This window comes from Trichomycterus rosablanca, chromosome 2 (genome assembly GCF_030014385.1).
Source record: "Trichomycterus rosablanca isolate fTriRos1 chromosome 2, fTriRos1.hap1, whole genome shotgun sequence".
NCBI classification, from domain to species: Eukaryota; Metazoa; Chordata; class Actinopteri; order Siluriformes; family Trichomycteridae; genus Trichomycterus; species Trichomycterus rosablanca.
The window spans coordinates 51,358,294-51,377,595 of NC_085989.1; positions in this window are offsets into that span (position 1 = coordinate 51,358,294).

A 19,302-nucleotide genomic window follows, 5' to 3' on the forward strand; every position below is an offset into this window, starting at 1 on the left:
ACCTTGAACCAGAACAACCTGCTAACATTATAAAAGACTACATCCTGGATATCAACATCAGCCCCCCTGACCTTTCCGAGGTAAATACTGCAATCCTATCCCTAAAGAGTGGCAAGGCATGTGGCCTAGATGCAATCCATGCGGAGATGCTGAAGGCCGACATTTTAACATGAACTAAAGTCTTTACTGACCTCTTCCAAAACATCTGGAACAGTGACACCATCCTCGAAGACAGGTACAAAGGCCTCGTAGTCAAAATCCCAAAGAAAGGTGACACCAAAAACTGTGACAACTGGCGAGAATGGAGCCATTGACTCCAGGCTCAGACAAGAACAAGCAGGCTTTAGGAAAGGAAGAGGATGTATGGACCAGATCTTTGCACTGCAAAACATCCTAGAGCAGTGAATACACCCCTGTACATCAACTTTGTTGATTTTAAGAAAGCCTTTGACAGTGTCTATCGGAACACTCTTTGGAAGATACTCCAGTACTACGGAATGCCACCCAAGATAATTACACTCATAAAGCATTCAGGTCAGGTGACAAACCTACAGTGAAGCACGAGGGAAACTTAAGTGTCATCAGGGATGCAAAACGGAAATACAAACAGCGCATTGAGGACCATTTCAACAACAACAATGCACACAGCATGTGGAATGGTATAAAGGCACTGTCCGACTATAACACCAACAATGTCCTGCCTAATGATGATCCAACACTGCCCGATGCTCTGAACCAATTCTTTGCCCGCTTTGACACTCAGAATGTGGCTCTGCCCATCCCGCCACTCACCAACACAACTGCTGGAGAACCAACACTGGTTCTAAACCACCACCAGGTGAGAACCACCCTGAGGAAAGTCAATGCAAGCAAAGCAGCAGGTCAAGATGGAGTTCCCGGCCGGGTGCTGAAAGCATGTGCTGACCGGGTTACAGAGGTGTTTACCAACATATTCAATCTCTCACTTCAACAAGCTGCTGTCCCAACGTGTCTCAAATCCTCCACCATCGTTCCAGTACCCAAGAAATCAGCTTCATCATGCCTGAATGACTATCCTCCAGTGGCTCTAACACCCATAGTCATGAAATGCTTCGAGAAGCTGGTGCTTTCACACATCAGAACAGTCATCCCACCTGGCCTGGACATGTATCAGTTTGCCTACCGACCAAATCGCACCACAGAGGACGCCATCACAACAGCACTCCACACCACGCTGACACATTTGGAGGAACTTGACAGCTATGTGAGGAGTTTATTTGTAGACTTCAGCACCGCATTTTAGCTCCGCATGGATTATGGATTTTCTCACTGGATGTCCACAAAAGGTCAAAATTGGCAACCACACCTCCTCCACCCTCATCCTGGCGTTGTCATCTTGGAATATGCCTGTGCCATCAGGGAAGAAAAAATCCATTGATGGAATAACCTGGTGGTTCAGTATATTCAGGTAGTCAGCTGACCTCATTCTTTGGGCACATAACGTTGCTAAGCCTAGACCTGACCGACTGCAGCAACCCCAGATCATAGCACTGCCCCCACAGGCTTGTACGGTAGGCACTAGGCATGATGGGTGCATCAGTTCAGCCGCCTCTCTTCTTACCATGATCCATCTTACCATCTTCTTACCATCACTTTGGAACAGGGTAAATCTGGACTCATCAGACCACATGACCTTCTTCCATTGCTCCAGAGTCCAATCTTTATGCTCTCTAGCAAATTGAAGCCGTTTTGTAGGCCAGTAGCCAGACAAAAGACAGCATACTGGTCCTGCAGGTTGGGGGTTGGGCGTGGCGCTAACAACGCCACCCTGTAAAAAAGCTACTGTTACAGAAACTAAAATGAGCAAATCCGTCAATATTAGGCCCATAGCAGCTCTCCGCCACTCTTTCAGTGGCAGTATGACCACCCCTGATGAAAGCCACAAGGAAGTCAGGGGCGCAATGGGGGGTCTGCTTTGACCAAAGATTAAGATATGCCTTGGAGCATGGAATGTCTGAACTATGTTTGAGACCTCCAAGACAGCACGAGTCCTCAGTGAAATGAAGAGATACCACCTGGACATCCTGGGGATTAGCAAAAGTCACTGGAAGGGCTCCGGACGCCAAGTTCTACAAGATGGATCCATCATCCTCCACTCAGGCCATGAGAGCGCCCATACACATGTAGTAGCCATCATAAGTTCCAAAGAGAAAGCCAAAACCTTGCTGGAGTGGGAACCAGTAAGTGAAAGGCTGATCAGAATGCGCCTCAATTCCAATTCTGTAAACTCACCATCTTGCAGTGCTACGCACCAACAAATGAGGCTGAAGAGGAGGACAAAGAGGATTGGTATGAACAGCTCCAAATGGCAGTCTCTAAGGGTCTAGGTCTAAGGTCTCTAATGCTCCTGATAACTGGCGACATGAATGCCAAAGTGGGAATCGACAATTCCAACTATGAGAGGGCAATGGGCACATATGGGGATGGCACAAAAAACAACAATGGCGAACGTCTTGTTGATTTCTGCTTGAACAACAGCCTTGTCATCGGTGGAACTACTTTTAGGTTGGCGCCACAAGGCCAGCGGCAGAAGATGCTAGATGTTGCAAAGCTCCACTATCCAAAGAAAAACAAGGAATTTGTGTTGGAACTGAGGAACCGCTTTAGCACATTAGATGCTACCTCTGCAACAGAAGTGCCCACTGTTAGCCACAAATGGAAAAAAATATATATTCTGAAACAGCACAAAAAGTCCTGGGCTATAAACAGAGAGGGGCCAAAGAATGGATATCCGCTAACACCTGGCAGAAAATTGTGGAGAGGAAACATCTAAAAGCAAAGCTATTGAGTCTCAAGTCCCAACGACTCATTGAAAAAGCTAAGCTGTCCTATAAAAACAAGGACAAAGAAGTGAATACGAGTGCAAGGAGAGACAAGAGGACCTTTGCAGAAAGCCTGGCAGAGGAAGCAGAGAAGGCTGCAGCCTTTGGGAACCTGGGGACTGTATATAAGATCACCAAACGACTCTGTGGAAACCACACTAGCCAAAGTACCCACATTAGGGATAAGAATGGCAACATTTGCTCATCAGAGCGTGAGCAAGCAGCCAGATGCTCATTTCCAGGTCCAATCAGGTCCAACATTTCCAGGAAGTGCTCAACCACCTTGAACCAGAACAACCTGCTAACATTATAACAGACTACATCCTGGATATCAACATCAGCCCCCCTGACCTTTCCGAGGTAAATACTGCCATCCTATCCCTAAAGAGTGGCAAGGCATGTGGCCTAGATTCAATCCATGCGGAGATGCTGAAGGCCGACATTTTAACATGAACTAAAGTCTTTACTGACCTCTTCCAAAACATCTGGAACAGTGACATCATCCCCGAAGACAGGTACAAAGGCCTCGTAGTCAAAATCCCAAAGAAAGGTGACACCAAAAACTGTGACAACTGGCGAGAATGGAGCCATTGACTCCAGGCTCAGACAAGAACAAGCAGGCTTTAGGAAAGGAAGAGGATGTATGGACCAGATCTTTGCACTGCAAAACATCCTAGAGCAGTGAATACACCCCTGTACATCAACTTTGTTGATTTTAAGAAAGCCTTTGACAGTGTCTATCGGAACACTCTTTGGAAGATACTCCAGTACTACGGAATGCCACCCAAGATAATTACACTCATAAAGCATTCAGGTCAGGTGACAAACCTACAGTGAAGCACGAGGGAAACTTAAGCGTCATCAGGGATGCAAAACGAAAATACAAACAGCGCATTGAGGACCATTTCAACAACAACAATGCACACAGCATGTGGAATGGTATAAAGGCACTGTCCGACTATAACACCACCAATGTCCTGCCTAATGATGATCCAACACTGCCCGATGCTCTGAACCAATTCTTTGCCCGCTTTGACACTCAGAATGTGGCTCTGCCCATCCCGCAGAAATACCATTTCTGGAGAACCAACACTGGTTCTAAACCACCACCAGGTGAGAACCACCCTGAGGAAAGTCAATGCAAGCAAAGCAGCAGGTCCAGATGGAGTTCCCGGCCGGGTGCTGAAAGCATGTGCTGACCGGGTTACAGAGGTGTTTACCAACATATTCAATCTCTCACTTCAACAAGCTGCTGTCCCAACGTTTCTCAAATCCTCCACCATCGTTCCAGTACCCAAGAAATCAGCTTCATCATGCCTGAATGACTATCGTCCAGTGGCTCTAACACCCATAGTCATGAAATGCTTCGAGAAGCTGGTGCTTTCACACATCAGAACAGTCATCCCACCTGGCCTGGACATGTATCAGTTTGCCTACCGACCAAATCGCACCACAGAGGACGCCATCACAACAGCACTCCACACCACGCTGACACATTTGGAGAAACTTGACAGCTATGTGAGGAGTTTATTTGTAGACTTCAGCACCGCATTTTAGCTCCGCATGGATTATGGATTTTCTCACTGGATGTCCACAAAAGGTCAAAATTGGCAACCACACCTCCTCCACCCTCATCCTAAACACAGGAACTCAGCAGTGTTGTGTGTTAAGCCCTATGCTTTTCACACTTTTTACACAGGACTGTACCCCCATTCACAATTCCAAAAGAATAATTAAATTTGCAGATAACATAATAGTCGGACTGATCTCCAACAATCAGGAGATGGCCTACCGGCAGGAGGTAGCTCACTTGTCTGATTGGTGTAGATTAAACAACCTGGCTCTTAACACCTCTAAGACAAAGGAGCTTGTCATTGACTTTCGAAGGACAAAGGAGATATACCACCTCCCTCTGCACATCCATGGAAACAAGGTGGAGATGGTGAAAAGCCTGAAGTTCCTCAGCATCTACCTGTCTGACCAGCTGATGTGGACCATTAACACCTCACACCTGATTAAGAAGGCTCAACAAAGACTCTTCTTTCTCAGGAAGCTGAAAAAGGCCAAACTACCACAGAAACTACTAGCAAACTTTTACAAGAGCACAGTAGAAAGTAAACAGAAAGAGAGCGGGAAAACAGGAGAGAGATAGAAAGTTCGAGATTTATGAGGTACCGCATTTTATGCCAGATAACGAGATTAATCGTGAGTAAGTAACTAAACCATCTTTTACGAGAAGCTCCAAGGAAAGGTTGTCGGAGAGAGCGCCTGAGGAGTAGTGAAAGTCGGGCAAAAGCTAGCGTAGTAGGCTAATGCAGGCTACTGTGTACGGTTATTCTCCTGAGTGCGGTAGCATCGTAGGCTAACACAGGCTACAAAAGTGCACCATAACTCCGAATAAGTAGGTAGTGACTGGAGTGACCAGAAAGCCCCAGTTTCCCCTGGCTACGTGGGATAGTCGAGGTCCGAGGAGAGAGAGAGAGAGAGAGAGAGAGAGAGAGAGAGAGTCATCATTGCCGAGGTATTGTGTTTTTTATTGTTTAGTTGCTCTTTGGAGCGAAGTCCTAAGTCCTGTCAGGTGTGCGTGCGTGTGTGCGCGCGCATGCGTGTGTGTGGGCCCAATTTATTTTACAACCCCTGGCAAAAATTATGGAATCACCACTCTTAGAAGATGTTCTGTCAATTGTTTAATTTTGTAGAAAAAAATAAATCACAGACATGCCACAAAACTATCATTTTTCAAAATGTCAACCTTCTGGCATTAAGAAACAATAAAAAAAAGAAACAAATATAATAGTTGTGGTCAGTGACAATTGCTTTTTTTAGATCAAGTAGAGGAAAAAAATATGGAATCACTCAAATCTGAGGAAAAAATGATGGAATCACTCTGTAATTTGCAGTTTAAAAACAAAACATCTGCAGCAGATTAGATTTGCTAATTATTCTTCAGTTTAAAAAGAGTGCTTACACCTCGGAGAGCTGTTGCACAAAGCAGATTGTCATGAATCATGGTTCCAACACAAGATATGTCAGTTGAAACAAATGAGAGGATTATAAAACTCCTTCAAGAAGATAAATCATTGTGGAATGTCGCAAAAGATGTTGGTTGTTCCCAGTAAGCTGTGTTTAAAATCTGGACCAAGTACAAACAAAATGGGAAGGTTGTAAAAGGGAAGCATACTGGTAGACCAAGTAAGACATCAAAGCATCAAGATAGAAAACTTAAAGCAATATGTCTTGAAAACAGAAAATGCACAACAAAACAAATGAGAAACAAGTGGCCGGAAAGTGGAGTCAATGTCTGTGACTGAACTGTAAGAAATCACCTAAAAGAAATGGTATTTACATACAGAAAAGCCAAACAAAAGCCATCATTAACACCTAAAAAGAAAAGAACAAGGTTAAAGTAGGCTAAAGAAAAGCAATCGTGGACTGTGGGTGACTGGATAAAAGTGATCTTCAGTGATGAATCGCGAATCTGCATTGGGCAAGGTGATGATGCTGGAACTTTTGTTTGGTGTCTGTCCAATGAAATTTTTGAAGATAACTGCCTAAAGAAAACATGTTAATTTCCACAGTTGTTGATGATATGGGCCTGCATGTCGGGTAAAGGCACAGGGGAGATGGTCTTCAATAAATGCCAAAGTCCACATTGAAATTTTGGACGCTTTTCTTATTCCATCAGTTGAAAGGATGTTTGGTGATGATGACTTCATTTTTCAAGATGATAATGCATCTTGCCATAGGGCAAAGGACATGAAAACTTTCCTTCAAGAAAACATATAATGTCAATGGCATGGCCTGCAAATAGTCCGGATCTCAATCCATTTGAAAATCTCTGGTGGAAATTGAAGAAAATGGTCAATGACAAGGTTCCAACCTGCAAAGCTGATCTGGCAACAGCAAGAGACAGTTGAAGGCATATTGATGAAGAATACTGTTTGTCATTAGTTAACTCCATGCCTCAGAGAGTTTAAACCATTATAAAAGCCAGAGGTGGTGCAACAAAGTAATAATGGTGCAGTGTTTTCTAATGATTCCATAATTTTTTCCTCAGATTTGAGTGATTCCATATTTTTTTCCTCTACTTGATCTAAAAAAAAGCAATTGTGACTGACCACAACTATTATATTTGTTTCTTTTTTTATTGTTTCTTAATGCCAGAGGGTTGACAGTTTGAGAAATGATAGTTTTGTGGCATGTCTGTGATTTATTTTTTTTCTACAAAATTAAACAATTGAAAGAACATCTTCCAAGAGTGGTGATTCCATAATTTTTGCCAGGGGTTGTATTTGTATGTTTTGTATTCTTTGTCACAATACATTTATGTCCTTATAAATTCATGTGTTTGTGATTTCTATTGTATTTACAGTGGGGCCAAAAAGTATTTAGTCAGCCACTGATTGTGCAAGTTCTCCTACTTAGAAAGATGAGAGAGGTCTGTAATTTTCATCATAGGTACACTTCAACTATGAGAGACAAAATGAGAAAAAAAAATCCAGGAAATCACATTGTAGGATTTTTAAAGAATTTATTTGTAAATTATGGTGGAAAATAAGTATTTGGTCACCCACAAACAAGCAAGATTTCTGGCTCTCACAGACCTGTAACTTCTTCTTTAAGAAGCTCTTCTGTCCTCCACTCGTTACCTGTATTAATGGCACCTGTTTGACCTCGTTATCTGTATAAAAGACACCAAATACTTATTTTCCACCATAATTTACAAATAAATTCTTTAAAAATCCTTTTTTTTTTCTCATTTTGTCTCTCATAGTTGACGTTTATCTATGATGAAAATTACAGACCTCTCTCATCTTTCTAAGTAGGAGAACTTGCACAATCAGTGGCTGGCTAAATACTTTTTGGCCCCACTGTATATATATTATATAATAATATATATTTAATATATCAATAGTGTTCATAATAATATAATAATTATAACAATAGTGTAGTATCCTGAGTTTTTAGGATTAATTTAGCATTAGTTATCATATATAAATTTACAAACCCATCAAAAAATTTAAAGTAACCCAGGGCCTTCGCACAGATGAGCGTATCGTTTCCAGCTGTGACATGGAGGGTATGGCGAAGGCGCTACACCTGTAAGTATACCCAGAAATTCAACTTTTGCACAGACTAACCGTGCAAAGTGAAAACTGCTCCCGGTACCTTAGAAATGCTTCTTGGACAATCTGGATATAAATATTATTAAACTACGAGTTAACTGTACATTTTAAATGTGATTTCTTTCACACAGTAAACATGAAAAGTGTTGGTGAATTGCTGAATACATTCCTGTAGACAAGGTGAAAGCTTTTTGAGGTGAAGGTGTCGCTCAAATTTGTCGCTACATGTCTGTTTAGTTTTATTCAAAACGAGGCAAAACACTTCAAGTTTTAGTTTTGGTATGGCTTCGTATTAAAATAAGTATTTTCTTTTACATTTATGGTTTTTAGCTCAAATTTAAAACCAGTTGATAGAGTAATAGAACCACTGCATTATTGAAGCTCGCCTGCTTGTTTTAAATAATCTTTTTTTTGTTTGTTTTTTATTTATGGAAAATGAGCGTTCGAAAAAGCAACCATCAAGAAGAAATAGTGATGATACCGACCACCCAAACAGTAAGAATGTTTTTTTAACATTTTTGCCATTTGTTTAAAGGCTACATTAATAATCAATATCAAACTTGTTTTAAATGAATTTTGCGACAGAATAATGTTTTAAACACTATTTAAACAATCAAAGCTTATATTACACTATATAATTGTTACTCCAAATACAAAAACATGAATTGTAAGCTGTACATTATGCAGCTATGACTAAAGTTAAAAGTTACATTTACTTTTAAGGCATATATAAAGTTTGACATTTCTGGCCAAATTACTTGTTTTTCTTAATATTTAAACTGAAAATTAGCAGTATAAGCAAAATAAAAAAATTACTTTTATATTAAGCAGTTTTTTATATTTAATATTATTGGAAATTTGATATTTAACAATAAAACAGGATGTGTTTAACTGTAAATATATAAAAAAAGATTTTTTTATAGCTTATTCTAGCAGGTCAAGAATTGTCATTAGAAATTGTCTCCTGATAGCACTTCAAAAGCTTGAGAAATTCTCTGATTTTTTAAACCTTCTGCTAACACAATTCAGCCATGGGCTCCTCTAAGAACCTGACTGAGAATCTGAAAATAAAGCTTTTTGATGATTTTCACTCTTTCGTCTTGAATGTCTTTAGCAATGGACAGTTAAGGAGAACTGTGGAGGTTGATTGATTGATTGATTGATTGATTGAGTACTTTATTAATCCCCGAAGGGAAATTTTGGTGTCGCAGCAGCAATAACAATTATGACAAAAAAACATCACACAGTGACATTACAATGAGGTAAATAAAGAATCAAAAAATTAGTACAAATGTAAATACAAGTAAGATATAAAATCTAAAAATATAGATATAAAATCTAAAAAATATACATATATGAAGAAAATAAAATAAAATAAAAAATAAAAATAATAAAATAAAATAAAATATAATAACATAAAAAATAATAATATAATATAAAAAAACATCTAACAGGACAAGAACAAAAGAAACTAAAAAGGGGGGGGGGGGGGGGGCTGAAGGTGCAGTTACAGACGTTGTGCAATTTGAAATTTTTAAATAAAAACTAAAAACTAAAAACAGTACCCTGTGCAAATTGTAGTTTAATTGTCTTGTGTGGGTGTTATAGGTTCTGAGTCCTTCTCTTGCACCAGTGAGAGTTATTATAGGTTGCCACCGCTGTGGGCAGAAATGACTTCCTATAGCGCTCTTTGTTGCAGCGAAAGGTTAAGTTGCAAGATCTGGTGGACCAAGAAACTCTAGTACAGAACTTGTTCTTGTGCTTGTCAAAAAAACAAAGCACACACTGGCACAGGAGTGGCACTGCTCTGTTCTGGTGTGCAGCAATGCTTGTACAGACACGTCCTGCATAGAAACTAAACATACTTGTGAACCCATGACAGAAATCAACAGTCTGAAAAATGCAAAACATGTTGATAGGCCATTTTGGAAACCAGTTATTTTGGAAATCATTACTACAGCATTAATAAAGTAAAATTAGAAGTATAACCAAGGATATGTTTGGTGAAAAAGGAATTTGCCAGCTGTTAAGTATGAAGGTGAATCTATTTTGCTTTCGGGTTATGTGGCAGCCAGTAGCACATGGCAGTGTGTTGGTCGATGAAAGAACAGATTTCACTAAACAATTCTAAAAGCAAATGTAACACAATCAGTTTGGGCTGCAATTTCTACTACTGGACAACTGTCTTAAACATACCTAAAAACCCACCAAAAGCTACTTTAAGAAACACAAGCTGAGGCTTTTACAATGGCCACACAGCTCTCTGACTGAAACATCATTTTAGATCTGTGGGTAGATCTTGAACATGCTGTGCATACATCACAGGCCAAGAATATTTCAGAACTAACAGAGTTCTGCAAAAAAGTGAGTTAAAAAAATCCCTAAAACAATAATATAAAGACTAATACAGACTAAATATAGTTAATAAAAAAGTGTTTGCAGGCTGTGATATTTGCCAAAGAAGGTGACTTGATAAGACTTCTAAATGTTTTACATATTACAATGACTCTTCCTTTATTTGCCCAAACGTAATTTACTCATAAGTAAAAACTATGCATTGACATTTGCTGCAAAGGTTGTGTATATTACTACTTACTTTAAAAATCATAAAATATGTAATTTGACCAGGGATTCAATACATAGACGCTGGTAGACGCCTGACTGGCCGATAGCACAGCTGAGATTCAAACCCAGTTGATTAGAGTTATATACCACTACATTATTGAAGCTCACCTGCTTGTTTTAAAAAACCTTTTTTTTGTTTGTTTGTTTAAAACAGCTATGACTAAAGTTAAAAGTTTACATTTACTTTTAAGGCATATGTAAAGTTTATGCAGAAGTTTGGCCATGTCATGAACGGGGGCTAAGGCAAGACAAAGTGGGGCGGACACACACGCAGAGATGTAAACCAAAACTACATATTTATTATAAACAAAAGACAAGACACAGGAAAACAAAACTAAACACAGCTAAACAATGAAAAACTGGCTAACAGGGCTAACTAAGGAAAACACGGCAAACTTAGATAACACCAAAAACTAAGCATGAACAGAAATCCAACATACCAAAACACATGAAGCATGAAGCATGGCGCATGGAAGCATGGCGCATGGAAGCATGGCGCATGGAAGTCAAGTCAAGTCAACTTTATTTATATAGCGCTTTTTACAATAGACATTGTCTCAAAGCAACTTTACAAAATCTAGGACCAACAGATACAAAAAAACCCTGTTGAGCAAGCCGAGGGCGACTGTGGCAAGGAAAAACTCCCTGAAAATTACAGGAAGAAACCTTGAGAGGAACCAGACTCAGCAGGGCCCATCCTTCTTGGGTGGTCTGGAGGATACTTTAAATAAATACACGATTTACACAGAGCATACAAACACAGAATTAAATAATCTAAAAGTTATAACTGGTAATAAATAGATAAATAATAATAGAGTTGTTCTTCGCTCTAGTCTTCAATAAAGTCTGTAGTGATTTCTTGTCATTCTTGGTGCAATTACTCCAGACCCGTCACATCCAGCACGGGCAGCATAGTTGTCATGGCTGCATAGTTGTCTCGACTTTAATCCTTAACCTCGGCGGGTAAACAGGTTTCCATCAGAACGCCTTTGGAGTAAAACAACAGAGAATGTAGTTAATAATGTACAATGCTAGTTGAGTAAAACAGTTTTACAGAGAGTTTTAGACTCCGGCAGCCATAATTATTACAGCATAACTAAAAGGGAGAGCGAGCAGGTAACAAGGTCATGAAGGCTTTCACAGGACATCAGCGCCCATCTCCCCACCGTCATCAAACCTGAGTGATTGGATAAGAGAGGCAGAACGACAGCAACCCAACATCCCTGATCACCACAAGTTTCTATGACCAAGAACCCCCAAGCTCTGCGCCTTTGTCTATATTAATCAAAAGCCTGAGAAAATAAATATGTTTTCAGTCTGGACTTAAACATTGAGACTGTGTCCGAATCCCGAACAGAGGCAGGAAGATTATTCCAAAGTTGTGGAGCTTTGTAAGAAAATGCTCTTCCACCAGCTGTGGTCTTTTTAATTTTAGGAACTATAAGTAACCCTGCATCTTGTGAACGAAGTGGACACGCTGGGTTGTAGTGATTAATAAGTTCACTCAGATACTGTGGAGCCAGACCATGTAGCGCTTTATAGGTTAGTAAAAGTATTTTGTAATCAATGCGGAATTTAACTGGTAGCCAGTGAAGAGATGATAGAACAGGAGTAATATGGTCAAATTTCCTAGTTCTAGTTAGCACTCGAGCTGCTGCATTTTGAACTAACTGGAGTTTGTTTATGGATCTACCAGAGCATCCAGTTAGAAGAGCATTACAATAATCTAACCGAGAAGTTATAAATGCATGGATCAGTTTTTCAGCGTCATTAACAGATAGTATATTTCTTATTTTAGAGATATTACACAAATGATAGAAAGCAACTCTAGTGATATTATTAATGTGTGTATCAAAGGAAAGATCTGAATCTATCGTGACACCCAAGTTTTTCACATCTGGGCTGGGAGTAACAGAGAAAGTGTTTAGGTTTAGCACCAGGTTGGACAACTTGTCTCTTGCAGCTTTAGAGCCAACAAGTAAAACCTGTTTTATCTGAATTAAGTAAAAGAAAATTACACGACATCCAGTTTTTTTATGTCGTTTACACAATCTTCAATCTTACTGATTGTGTCAGTATCATTTGGTTTGGCTGATATATACAGCTGTGTGTCATCCGCATAGCAGTGAAATTTTATGCCATGTTTATGAATAATTTCACCTAGTGGAAGCATATAGAGTGTAAATAATAGCGGTCCAAGTACCGACCCCTGTGGAACACCACACTTTACTTTTGTAGTTTCCGAGCATTTATTATTTACATAAACAAATTGCGAGCGGTCAGTCAGATATGATTGAAACCAAGAGAGTGCGAGTCCTTTAACACCTACTGTATTTTCTAGCCTCTCCAGTAAAATGTTATGATCGACCGTATCAAACGCTGCGCTAAGATCTAATAGAACAAGAAAAGAGACACATCCATTATCAGAAGACATTAACAACTCGTTAACTACTCTAATTAATGCGGTTTCGGTACTATGGTTGGGTCTAAATCCTGATTGAAATTTTTCATGAATACAATTTTCATTCAAATAAGAACATAATTGTTTGGAAACGACTTTTTCTAATATTTTAGAGACAAAAGGAAGGTTTGAAATTGGCCTATAATTAGCTAGTACATGTGGATCAAGATTAGGTTTTTTAATCAGGGGTTTAATAACAGCACGTTTAAACAATGTAGGTACATACCCAAGGCTAAGGGATGCATTGATTAATGTAAGCAGGGGCTCTACAATAGCTGGGAGTAAATCTTTAAGTAAACGAGTTGGAACAGGGTCGAGTATACACGATGATGACTTCGATGATTTAATCAACACAGTTAGTTCATTTTGGGAGATTGGATTAAAGGAATTTAGTTGGATTAACTCGTTACTATTATCACCAATGCTGCTCGGAGTGAGTCCATACTTAACATTGGCAAGTGACACACTTTGACTCTGAAGTCGTATTTTTTCTATCTTGTCATTAAAGAATTTTAAAAAACCATTGCTGGTACAGTCGGGTGGTGTATTAGATTCAGTTTCATTGACGTTTGTAGTTAATTTGGACACTGTCTCAAAAAGGAATCTAGGATTGTTTTTATTTTTCTCTATTAGGGACGAATAATATAAAGATTTAGCTTTTATAAGTGCATGTTTATACTCAGTTAGAGCATCTTTCCAAGCAATCTTATACACTTCCATTGTAGTGTGACGCCACTTGCGTTCTAATTTCCGTGCTGCTTGTTTAAGTGCGCATGTGTGGTCATTGTACCATCGAGCAAGTTTTTTCTCCCTAATCAGTTTAGTTTTGAGTGGGGCTACGTTATCTAAGGTTGTGCGCAATACGGTCTCTAGGTTTTGAGTTGCCTGATCTAGTTCTTTAGGTTCTGATGCTGATATATTTGGTAATTCTGGTAGGCAGTTTATGAACACTGCTGCAGTTGCAGATGTAATAGTGCGCTTACATTTAAAACGATGTGGTTGCTGTATATTATTGGACAGGGACACTTCATAAATTAGTAGGGAGTGATCAGAAATTAAGTCATTCTGTGGTACAATTTCCAGGTTGTCTATGTTTATACCATAAGTAAGTATTAAATCTAAGGTATGTTTACAGCGGTGAGTGGGTCCTGTTACATTTTGGGTGATGCCTAAAGATTCTAAAATAGAGTCAAACGCAGTTTTGAGTGGATTACACTTATCCTCATAATGAATATTAAAGTCACCAACAATTAAAGCTTTCGTAGTTGATAAGACTAATTTAGAAAGAAAATCGGCAAATTCGTTAAGAAATTCTGAGTAAGGACCAGGGGGTCGATAAACAGTAGCCAGTTTAAACATACTATTTTTATCAGATGAACCTTTATTGGTTATGTCAGAGATAAGAACTTCAAACGAGTTTGTTATGGGAGATGATTTTACAGTAAGACCTATGTCTTTATCATAAATTGTGGCTATTCCTCCACCACGACCGCTAAGACGTGGCTTATGTTCATAACTGTAACCCGGAGGAGATGCTTCATTTAAACCTAGATACTCATCAGGTCTAGCCCAGGTCTCGGTTAAACAAAGTGCACTAAGACAATTATCTGTAATTATTTCATTTACAATTACTGTTTTGCATGCCAGTGACCTGATGTTTAGAAGTCCTAACTTTAGTTTAGCCTTACTATGTTTTTCATGATGCTCATTTAGCTTAATTTTAATTAAGTTATTATGACATACTTTTTGATTTTGTTTTGGCTTACACCTGCCACGGTAAACAGACACAGTCTCAATGGTTTGTGACCTAAGGATTCCGGGTGACGTCCGATGGCGACTCGCAGACAGTCGGTTTGGCCTGTTTGTCTGCTGCCTGGTCTTGGCTCTGGATAGTCATTTAACACTATCTGCCGCTACACTAACGCGGTGGTAAAGCCTGTCACCTATGCTGCAAAAAATGCGAGCAGCACCCTCCCACGTGGGGTGGACACCATCCCGCTTCAAAAGACCAGGCCTTCCCTCAAAGGTGGACCAGTTATCTACAAAATCAATGCAGTTTTCTGAGCACCATTTAGACATCCAGCGGTTCAGCGACAACAACCTGCTGTAGGTTTCGCCACTGGGTCGAATCGGTAAGGGGCCAGAGCACACTACTGCCTCAGACATCGACCTAGCTAACTCACACACCTCTTTAACATTACTCTTAGTAACCTCAGACTGCCGTAAACGAACATCATTAGTGCCGACGTGGATAACAATCTTCGAAAATCTACGATTAGCATTAGCCAGCACTTTTAGATTTGCTCTGATGTCAGGCGCCCTGGCCCCCGGAATACAAGTGACTATGGTTGCTGGTGTCTCTATGGGGGTTGCAATACGCACGTGTCGGAGCTGAGAATCTCCTATAACCAGAGCACTTACATTAACAGGCTTCTCAGCGGGTGGCTCACTGAGTGGGGAAAACCTGTTGGACACGTGCAACTGAGATGGTCGGTGCTTTGCCCTACGACTATGTCGCCAAGACGTCACCCAGTCGCCCCGCTGTGAGGGCTCTAATGCCGGAGTCTGGGGTTCTGTACCTGAACTGCTGGCATTCGGGACTGCTACAGCTAAATCTAAGCCCTCACTAGTAGTAGTCTGTTCTAACTCCCGAATGCGCCCTTCTAACACTGAGATCTTCTCCGTCAGACTAACAACTAGTCTACACTTATCACATATAAAGTTATCACTAAACACGGAGAAGGAATAACTGAACATATTACACTCGGAAGAGGGAAATAAAGCTCCTGCTGGGCCATAATAACAGTACTTAGCTTTAGAAGATGAGTTGAAGTTGAAGTGGATGTTTATGTTGGTTACACCGGCGCTTCTGCTGGTAGTCACAGAAAAACGGCTTTAATTCCGGACGAAACAGGCGTTGATAAGCTGAAATACAAAAACCAACAACCAAACAACACAAACGCGCTTCGTTCGGATAAAACGACTGTAATTCTAAAGGAAAACGGTGTTTATGCGCTCGTGTACAAAACAAATAAACAGAACGCGGTTCCTACAGACAGATAACGGCTTTAACTCCCCACAAAACAAAGGTGTTTAAGCGCTGAAGTACAAAAACAAACAAACACAAACGCGCTTTGTTTCCGACAAAACCGGCTGTAATTCTAAAGGAAAACGGAGTTTATGTGCTGGTGTACAAAACAAATAAACAGAACGCAGTTCCTACGAACAGAAAACGGCTTTAACTCTCCACAAAGCAAACATGTTTAAGCGCTAAAATACAAAAACAAACAAACACAAACGTGCTTCGTGCAGACAGAAAGCGGTTTTAATTCTGGATGAATAAAATGTTTATGCGCTGAATTACAAAACAAACTAAAACCGGCTTCGTTCGGATGCCGGTAGCAGAAGTTTTCACAAGCACGGATTTACGTTAGTAAACAAGCGTAAACATATATCAACTACGCGCAAAAGATTAACGTTTAAAACATACGTATATAAAAAGTTATTTAGCTAATGGCTACAAACAAACAACTAGGCTACAGTCTCAGCGTGCGTACCACCGGAAACCGGAAGTGAGAGCACCTAGATTGCATGGCGCATGGCAGCATGGCAGCATGGCAGCATGGCAGCATGGCAGCATGGCAGCATGGCAGCATGGCAGCATGGCAGCATGGCAGCATGGCAGCATGGCAGCATGGAAAACAAACAAAACAGTTCACGCAGTCTGTGCTCCAGTGCACCTCTTAAATAGATGGCAGCTGGAGCCAATTAGTTCAAATGAACCAATCATGAGCTGGGGCGTGGCAGGAGACAGAGTGTGCTCATGGACAGGGGGGGCGTGGCACATAGAAGCACCAGAGCACACAGAGGCTTAATGTTACAGGACATTTCTGGCCAAATTACTTGTTTTGTTGATTTTTAAACTGAAAAGGCAGCAAACATGAAGAAAAGATTTTTTTTTTATATTTAATATTATTGGAAATTTTATATTTCACAATTAAACAAAAATGTGTTTAATTGTAAATAACTTGTTTGTCATTACCTGATTTCTAACAGCTTATTTTGGCAGGTCAATAATTGTAATTATGATAACAGTTCAAAAGCTTGACAAATTCTCTGACTCTTTAAACCTCATGCTAACAGAATTCACCCATGGACTCCTCTAAGAACCTGATTGAGAATCTGAGAATAAAGCTTTCTGGTTATTCTCACTGTCCTGAATGTTAAGGGGAACTGTGAAAGTCAAGTTGCAAGATCTGGTGGACCAACTCTAATACAGAACTGTTCCTATGCTTTAAAAAAAAAACAACAACAACAAAGCACCCCCAAAAACCTGCAGAACGTTTTAGCTGAACTTGAATTTGAGCTGGCACAGGAGTGACAGAGCACTGTTCTGGTGTGCAGCAATGCTTGCTCCTGCATAGAAACTAAATGTACCCATGACAGAAATCAACAATCGGAAGAATGCAAAACAACATGTCGATAGACCATTTTGGAAACCGTTACTACAGCATTAATAAAGTAAAATTAGAACCCTTTGGTCATTATAACCCAGGAAACCTCTGAGCTTACTGTAAACAGTTTTTTTTTATTTCAGGTTCTTCTTTTCAGCAAGTGATTTTAACATTTCACATTTTGACTCTTTGGAGAGAAGAAAACAGCTCTATATTTCCTTAAGACACACTCTCAAGTGTAATGTTTCAACTGTGTAGAACATACAGGGGTTGGACAAAATAACTGAAACACCTGTCATTTTAGTGTGGGAGGTTTCATGGCTAAATTGGACCAGTCTGGTGGCCAATCTTCATTAATTGCACATTGCACCAGTAAGAGCAGAGTGTGAAGGTTCAATTAGCAGGGTAAGAGCACAGATTTGCTCAAAATATTGCAATGCACACAACATTATGGGTGACATACCAGAGTTCAAAAGAGGACAAATTGTTGGTGCACGTCTTGCTGGCGCATCTGTGACCAAGACAGCAAGTCTTTGTGATGTATCAAGAGCCACGGTATCCAGGGTAATGTCAGCATACCACCAAGAAGGACAAACCACATCCAACAGGATTAACTGTGGACGCAAGAGGAAGCTGTCTGAAAGGGATGTTCGGGTGCTAACCCAGATTGTATCCAATAAACATAAAACCACGGCTGCCCAAATCACGGCAGAATTAAATGTGCACCTCAACTCTCCTGTTTCCACCAGAACTGTCCGTCGGGAGCTCCACAGGGTCAATATACACGGCCGGGCTGCTATAGCCAAACCTTTGGTCACTCGTGCCAATGCCAAACGTCGGTTTCAATGGTGCAAGGAGCGCAAATCTTGGGCTGTGGACAATGTGAAACATGTATTGTTCTCTGATGAGTCCACCTTTACTGTTTTCCCCACATCCGGGAGAGTTACGGTGTGGAGAAGCCCCAAAGAAGCGTACCACCCAGACTGTTGCATGCCCAGAGTGAAGCATGGGGGTGGATCAGTGATGGTTTGGGCTGCCATCATCAATACTTGTGCTAGATGGGCGCGTCACTGCCAAGGACTACCGAACCATTCTGGAGGACCATGTGCATCCAATGGCGGTGCCGTGTATCAGGATGACAATGCACCAATACACACAGCAAGACTGGTGAAAGATTGGTTTGAACATCTCCCATGGCCTGCACAGTCACCAGATCTAAATATTATTGAGCCACTTTGGGGTGTTTTGGAGAAGCGAGTCAGGAAACGTTTTCCTCCACCAGCATCACGTAGTGACCTGGCCACTATCCTGCAAGAAGAATGGCTTAAAATCCCTCTGACCACTGTGCAGGACTTGTATATGTCATTTCCAAGACGAATTGACGCTGTATTGGCCGCAAAAGGAGGCCCTACACCATACTAATAAATTATTGTGGTCTAAAACCAGGTGTTTCAGTTTCATTGTCCAACCCCTGTACTTCTACATCAGCATCACATAGTGTGAAATACAACTAGTCCGATTTATCATTTATAAAGCGATTCATAAAGCAATTTTTATTGTGTTTAAACAGTGTTTTTAGGTGTGGCAGTAGTAAGTGTTATTTACATTGCGTTATTTAAATTATGTGTTATTTACATTAAATGTTATTTACATTAATATAATGCGCTGCTTTATGAGGTGTAGTCATGGTAACAAAACGCAAATTAAACAAACGGTGGCCACATTTCATGTCAGTCACGCTGACCTGTTTAAATGAGGAACGATGTACCAGCGTG